General features: G+C 39.4%; 1 non-coding gene across 1 annotated transcript; it reads right to left on the bottom strand.

Moving 5' to 3' along the window:
• Positions 1 to 454: 454 nt before the first annotated feature.
• LOC127109016 (small nucleolar RNA R71) lies at positions 455 to 561 on the bottom strand. Its single transcript, XR_007796505.1, has one exon. It is a non-coding gene; the product is annotated as a small nucleolar RNA R71 (small nucleolar RNA).
• Positions 562 to 8,373: the final 7,812 nt, after the last annotated feature.

Below are 8,373 nucleotides of genomic sequence, written 5' to 3'. Positions count from 1 at the left end.
GTATCGTACTGCGAATAATCTTCCTCCAATCGAAATTCCTGATCTCAAAAATATTCTTCCTTCGTCGATACCCGAGATGGCAGAACCAGCTCGTGCTCTTCGAGATTACGTCGCTCCATCGCAAGATGAGCCGCATTCGAGTATTGCTCCACCCGCAATCGAAGCAAACAACTTCGAACTTAAACCTTCGCTATTACAAGCAGTGCAACAGAATCAATTCTCTGGAAATCCTACCGAGGATCCAAACCTTCATTTATCCGTATTTGTCCAATACGCTGATACTGTTAAAGCTAATGGTGTCACTTCAGAGGCAATTCGACTTCGTCTTTTTCCTTTCTCGTTAAGAGATAAAGCTAGAAGATGGCTTCAGTCTCTTCCTTCCAACTCAGTCACCACATGGAATGAGTTGAAGAAAGTCTTTCTTGCCCGATATTTTCCTCCAAGCAAAACAGCTATGTTAAGAGCCCAGATAAATGGATTTAAACAGAAAGATAACGAGTCTCTTTTCGAAGCCTGGGAAAGATACAAAGACATGATGAGACTTTGTCCACACCATGGTTTAGAGGACTGGTTAGTGATTCATACCTTCTATAATGGTCTCTTATACAACACAAGGTTAACAATAGACGCCGCCGCAGGTGGTGCGCTTATGGATAAACCTTACGCTGACGCTTATCAACTTATCGAAAGCATGGCCCAAAACCATTATCAGTGGGGAAGCGACCGAACAATGGTAGAAAAACCTCAAACGAAAAGTGGCATGTACGAGATAAGTAGCCTTGATCATGTTAATGCAAAAGTGGATGCTCTTGCCCAGAAAATTGAAAGTTTAAATGTATCACCTCCAGCCGCCGTGGTTGCCGTGACTCAAAATTGCGAAGTCTGTGGAATCCAAGGTCACACTCCTACAGATTGTCAACTCCTAACAGGAATCCAAGCAGAGCAGGTGAATTATGCTCAAGGAAATCCTTACTCGCATACCTATAACTCAAACTGGAAGAACCATCCTAATTTTTCATATAAGAGTAATAATGCTTTATACGCACCAGGACAAGCTCCCAATCAAGCCCCAGCTATACCTCCTGGATATCAAAAGCCGACCCCATCTACACCTAACAATAACGTTCCGAGGAAATCCAACTTGGAAATCATGATGGAGAACTTCATAGCTTCTCAACAGCAAACCAATAAAGATTTCTTAAACCAGAATGTACACACTAACGAACAGATTAAACAACTAGCAAGTAAAGTAGATGCCCTGGCTACCCATAACAAAATGCTGGAAACACAAATCTCACAAGTAGCTCAACAACAAGCGCCTACTGCTGCCCCAACTGGTACATTTCCTGGACAACCCCAACCTAACCCGAAAAGCCACGCTCATGCAATTATATTAAGAAGTGGAACAGAGGTAGAAGGACCATCTGATCCAAGAATTGAAAACCAAAACTCTAAAAAGCCAACTGAGGAAGAAAATAAACCTAAGGAAAAGGAAGAGAGTAATAAGGAAACCGTAGAAAAGAAAGAAACTTATGTACCTCCACCGCCTTACAAACCACCTATCCCTTATCCTCAGAGGCTAATTAAAACCAAAGACGCGGGCCAATTTAAAAAATTTGTTGACCTACTGAAACAATTAAACGTCAGCATTCCTTTCACAGAAGTTATTACACAGATGCCCTCGTATGCTAAGTTCTTAAAAGAAATTCTTTCTAATAAAAGGAAACTTGAAGATAGCGAAACCGTTACACTCACTGCTGAATGTAGCGCTATAATCCAGAATATGCCTCCTAAACTTAAAGATCCTGGTAGTTTCTCTATACCCTGTCACATAGGAAAATTTGTCATAGACAAAGCTTTATGCGATTTAGGATCCGGTATCAATGTTATGCCCTTATCCATATGCAAGAAACTGGAAATGGGAGAATTAAGACCAACTAAAATGTCTGTGCAATTAGCGGTTCGTTCCGTTAGATATCCCGTAGGAATTCTTGAAAACGTTCCTGTGCGCATAGGTCAATTCTACATTCCAACCGATTTTATAATTATGGACATAAGAGAAGATGAAGTTACCCCCATTATATTGGGAAGACCTTTCTTAGCAACAGTCGGTGCCATCATAGACGTAAAACGAGGATGACTCACTTTCGAAGTAGGAGAAGAGAAAATTGAGTTCATTCTTTCCAAATTTTTGAAAGCGCCTGCAATAGATGACACATGTTACTTCATGGATATCATCGACGAATGCATAAAAGAAACAGAGTTAGAAAATGACAAATTGTCTGAATATCGTGTAGAAGACAGACTGAACCATTGTTTAGCAATAACACCGGATCCTACGCAATGCCTTAAGAAACCAACCCTCGACTTGAAAACACTTCCCAAAAATTTGAGATATGAATTCCTAGACTCAGAACTTGAACGACCAGTGATAGTTAATCCAGACCTAGGAAAACTCGAAACCGAAAAACTCCTACATATCTTAAGAAAATATCCAACCGCACTAGGATACAACATCATCGATCTTAAAGGGATAAGTCCTTCTATTTGTATGCATCGCATCATGCTAGAAGAAGACTGTAAAACTTCTAGGGAACATCAGAGGAGACTAAACCCGATCCTGAGTGAGGTAGTGAAGAAGGAAGTAACAAAGTTATTAGAGGCAGGTATCATATATCCTATATCCGATAGCAAATGGGTTAGTCCTGTACACGTAGTACCAAAGAAAGGAGGTATAACAGTTATCGAAAATGAAAAAGGAGAAACTATAACCAAACGAATCGAATCGGGATGGAGAATGTGCATTGATTATAGGAAACTAAACAAAGCAACCCGAAAAGACCATTTTCCTTTACCATTCATAGACCAGATGTTAGAACGATTAGCAAAGCATTCTCATTTCTGCTATCTGGACGGTTACTCAGGCTTCTTTCAAATACCAATTCATCCTGATGACCAAGAAAAGACAACATTCACATGTCCTTTTGGTACCTTCGCTTATCGACGAATGTCGTTTGGCTTGTGCAATGCTCCTGCAACCTTCCAAAGGTTCATGATGGCAATATTCACCGATTTTCTCGAAAACATCATGGAAGTCTTTATGGATGACTTTTCCGTATGCGGGCAAAGTTTCGAAGAATGTCTGGAAAACCTAGAAAGAGTTCTAGAATGATGTGTAAAAGTAAACCTAGTACTTAATTGGGAAAAATGTCACTTTATGGTACAAGAAGGAATTGTTTTAGGACACATTATATCAAATAGAGGAATTGAAGTAGACAAAGCTAAAATAGAAGTAATCGAAAATCTTCAACCTCCGAAAACTGTAAGAGAAGTACGAAGCTTCTTAGGACATGCTGGTTTTTATCGACGATTTATTAAAGATTTCTCTAAAATAACTAAACCTTTAACCGAATTATTAATGAAAAATGCTGAATTCATCTTCGACAATAAATGTTTAGAAGCATTTCAAACGCTTAAACAAGCATTAATCTCCGCGCCCATAATGCAGACTCCGGATTGGAATGAACCATTCGAAATAATGTGTGACGCAAGTGACTACGCCGTAGGCGCTGTTTTAGGACAAAGAAAGGATAAAAAACTTCATGTCATATATTATGCAAGTAGAACTCTAGATGAAGCACAAATGAATTACGCCACGACCGAGAAAGAACTTTTAGCAGTAGCGTTCGCACTTGATAAATTTCGTTCTTACTTGGTCGGAGCTAAAATAATCGTTTACACTGACCACGCTGCCATTAAGTACCTCTTAACAAAAAAGGACGCTAAACCTAGACTCCTAAGGTGGATCTTGTTGTTACAAGAATTTGATTTGGAAATCAAAGATAAAAAAGGAACTGAAAACATAGTGGCAGATCACCTTTCTAGACTAGAAAATCTGGAACCGGAAAGAACATCGATCAACGATGACTTCTCGTACGATAAACTTATAGCTAATTTGGAAGAAAACAGAGCTGATAAACGGGTAGAGACCACCTTGGTTGTATGCGTTACACCATGGTACGCCGACTTTGTCAATTATCTAGCCGCCGGAATAGTTCCACTTGATTTATCCTACCAACAAAAGAAACGATTCTTCCATGACATAAAACATTATTATTGGGACGACCCTTTACTTTTCAAAAGAGGCCCCGATGGTATTTTCCGTCGGTGTATACCTGAAGAAGAGATAGAAAGTATAATCCAACATTGTCATTCCTCTCCTTATGGTGGACACGCAAGTACATCCAAAACCTGTTCTAAAATCCTACAAGCCGGTCTTTATTGGCCAAACATATGGAAGGATGTGCATGTTGCTGTCAAGAAATGTGATAGATGCCAACGCACAGGAAACATATCTAGACGTGACGAGATGCCACAAAAGGGCATTTTGGAAGTAGAGATTTTCGACGTGTGGGGAATAGATTTCATGGGACCTTTTCCACCTTCTTTCGGTAACAAGTACATACTCGTAGCGGTTGATTACGTATCAAAATGGATTGAAGCTATAGCTTCTCCAACAAACGACACACGAGTAGTAACTAGACTCTTTAAGAATATAATCTTTCCAAGATTTGGTGTCCCAAGAATAGTAGTCAGTGATGGTGGATCGCATTTCATATCTAAGATACTCGAAAAACTATTGTTTAAGTATGGTGTAAAACATCGAGTAGCGACACCTTACCATCCTCAAACCAGTGGACAAGTGGAAGTGTCTAACAGAGAAATTAAGCAGATATTGGAAAAAACAGTCGCCATGTCAAGAAAAGACTGGTCATCAAAATTACCCGAAGCTTTATGGGCATATCGAACTGCTTACAAAACTCCCATAGGAACAACCCCATTTAGGCTTATTTACGGAAAATCTTGCCACCCGGTAGAATTAGAACATAAGGCCTATTGGGCTATTAAAAATTTAAATTTAAACTATAAGGCCGCCGGTGAAAAGCGAATCCTTGATATAAACGAATTAGAGGAACTTAGACGAGACGCTTACGAAAATGCCAGAATCTACAAAGAAAGGACGAAAAAATGGCATGATAAGCGCATATCAAGGAAAACTTTCAAACAAGGCAATGTAGTCCTATTGTTTAACTCTAGACTTAAGTTATTCCCAGGAAAACTATGCTCTAGATGGTCAGGCCCTTTCCAAGTCACTAATGTTTTCCCTAGTGGAGCTGTGGAAATTAAAGGCAAATCTATGGAAGCATTTATCGTAAACGGGCAGCGTCTGAAACATTATCACTATGATGAAAACAATGAAGACTCGCAAGTCCTGCACTTAGACGTATTGTCTCCTAAACCTATAGATTAACATTTACTAATTTTATGTCGAGCTTGCGACATTAAACAAAGCGCTTCGTGGGAGACAACCCACAACTTTCTATTTTATTTTCTATCTTTATTTTATATTTTTTTCTTCTTTGATTATCCCTTTTGATTTTATTTAGTATTCATTCTTCATTTATTTTATTTTGTAAAACTTTTCTTCTTTCCTTCTTTCGGCATCTGGCCAAATCCTGACTAAATTCTTGTTTTTCTTTTCTTTAGTTAACACTAACCTGATGGGACAAATTGATCGTATGGGTATCAAATTCAGAGGGAAAGCTCAGAAACAAAAGTTTGAAGAACTAGCAGAGAGAGATGCTACCTAGTTTCTATGCTGATGATTGGACAATGACTGCCCTTGGACTAAGAGAGAGTGTCATGTATCTGTTGAGTCAAATAGGGTGGGAAACCACTCCTATTCGAAGACAATTTGTCACTTACCGGAGGCTAACTCTAGAATTCCTTAGCTCCCTGATCTATCTACCCAGCCATGGAAAAGGAATAAGCAGAGGTTTCATTCAGTTCAGGATGTTCAATATGGAGTATCAATTTAACATTCAAGACTTTACTAACCTTTTAGGGTTTCCTACCTCTTTTGATACATTCACCATGAGCCAAGAAGACCTTTTTGAATATAGAGAACTTGAACATTTTTGGGGAAGTTTAACGGGAAATGACGACCCTGAGGAGCATGAGTTTCTTTCTGGAAACATACATAACCCAGCTTTTCGTTATTTCCATAAAATCCTAGCACACACTCTTTTTGGGAAGAAATCAAACATTACCACAGTTTCACGTGATGAACTCTTCATCATATTTTGTGCTTCCCAGAACCGTCCAGTGAATGGTGCCACTTATATGTTGGCGAATTTTGACCGCCTCATTCAAGATGACCGAGCACCAATTCAAATAGGCGGATTGATAACCATGATTGGTAATGCTATCGGATTACGCCAACCCATGCTTGACTTGAGCCCTTTTTGTGGCATTGCGCCTATGAGTATACCCTTCCTCTTCAACACTATGTTTATAGGAAACCTAGGACCTGAAGAGTTTGAGCTAATAATTAACAACCAAGTTCTTTGCTTATTCACATTGCCTAGCCCGGGGACTAGTGTTCATAACCGAAACAATTGGCTCTACAATCTGAACGGAATACCTTCTCCTGTTAGATCTACTGAATCCATCCAAGACTATGAGATTTGTGACGACCCGATTCCTTATGTTGAGTCTGACCCTCAGACACCATATGGTTATTATGATATTGACTCTCCACCTCATCCTATCCCGACCGAAGAGTCGGCAATACCTGATCTTAGACATCATATGCCCGGAACTGATTATAACACCGCCATTCAAGCCTTGATGTCAGAACAAGAAGCCATCAGAAAAGAGCTAACTAATATGGGACATGAATTTCTGGGATACATGAGCAGTATGACAAATCAATTCCACGAGTTGCTAAACCGTGTAAATTCCTTTGCTCCTCCGGCCAAAGATCCTGCAAGTGGCTAGAAGTTTTTAGTTAATTAGTTTTAGTTTTAGGGAATCTATAGTTTCATTTAACATTATTTTAATCTTAGTATTAGTTTTCCATGTTTTCTTTTACCTTCAAATGTTACATTATGTTTATGAAGCTATTGCATTATTGGTTTATTTTATTTTATTTTGTTCTATGCAATATCTACAATTATCAATAATGATATTTACTGTATGCTGCTTACATAGCCTATTAGAGAAAAAAAAATATATTTACACTATGGTGTAATAGAGTAGCATGCATGGTATTTCTAAAATATATCAATAGCAAAATAAAATAAACATAAACATAAACAAAATAAAAACAATAAAATAATAAAAACATATTATGAAGCACCCACGTAAGTGACCGTTGCAAGCTGACTGGTGTGACGAGCGTCACACAAGCCATCATGGTCGTCACGCAAATGCATGTGACGCCCGTAACACCTTCTGTCACGAGCGTGACAGCTCCAGAATAGGTGAACGTTAGTGACCGCTGGGGACACGACCGTTACACCTCACTTTTTATTTTCCCCATTCATTCACCTTTACTCCATCCCAATCACATTCATCCACATTTATTTTTCTTTCACCCACTCATCTTCCAACTTCCAAAAACTTTCCCTATAAATACCTACACTCCATTTCTCCCTAAACCACACTATTCCAACAAACCACTCTATACAAATACATTTTCACCCTCTTTCATTCTTTCAACCCACCTATCGATATGGCGGAAAACCAACAATTCGGAAATATCATCTTCCGATCCGAAGACGATAACTTCCAACGTGAGCAATTCGATCGGTTTCAACAACGAGGTGTCGTCTCTACCAGGTATCCTGATTTAAATTGTTTACAAGAATTAGGATTACTTCAAGGTGTGCAATGGATGCTTCGGCTTGCTGATTTAACTTTTCTTTGCACACACAATCAACCTACCTACCCATCACTCACCTTAGAATTTTTAAGTTCTTATTCATACACCACTCCAACCGGTGAAGACGAGTACTTAACCGGTACCGCAACTTTCCGCATGTTCAACACCGAGTACTCACTATCCCAGGATCAGTTGAGTGCCATGCTACAGTTCCCTGTAGGAGACTAAGTCCACCCAAGAATCCCTCCGAACTCACAGTGGCCCATAAACGCCTTCGACCTCTTTAGAAAAATATCCGGTGTGGAAACCGATAATTGGGATGCACTACTTGCTTCACACATACATAACCCAACCATCCGGTATTTTATCCGCATTCTGCAAAACACCATTTTCGGTCGACCCAACAACAGCAAAGTCAATGCCAAGGAATTATTCTTCCTCCACTGCGTCTTTGCAATGGATACAAAGGTAAACGCCGCTTCTTTCTTATTTCACCATATCCGCACCCTATGTGCTAGAGGCCGCCAACCTTTCGTGATTGGAGGATTAATAACCTCCATAGCACTTGGTTTGAATCTAGGGGACCGACTTCAAAATTTACAATCCTTGCCACCCCTATTTATGGATATAAGTTATTGTCGCTCCAG

Source organism: Lathyrus oleraceus, chromosome 7 (genome assembly GCF_024323335.1).
Source record: "Lathyrus oleraceus cultivar Zhongwan6 chromosome 7, CAAS_Psat_ZW6_1.0, whole genome shotgun sequence".
In the NCBI taxonomy this organism is placed as follows: domain Eukaryota; kingdom Viridiplantae; phylum Streptophyta; class Magnoliopsida; order Fabales; family Fabaceae; genus Lathyrus; species Lathyrus oleraceus.
Note: the sequence above shows the minus strand (reverse complement) of the source record. Positions and strands in the feature narration are given on the sequence as shown.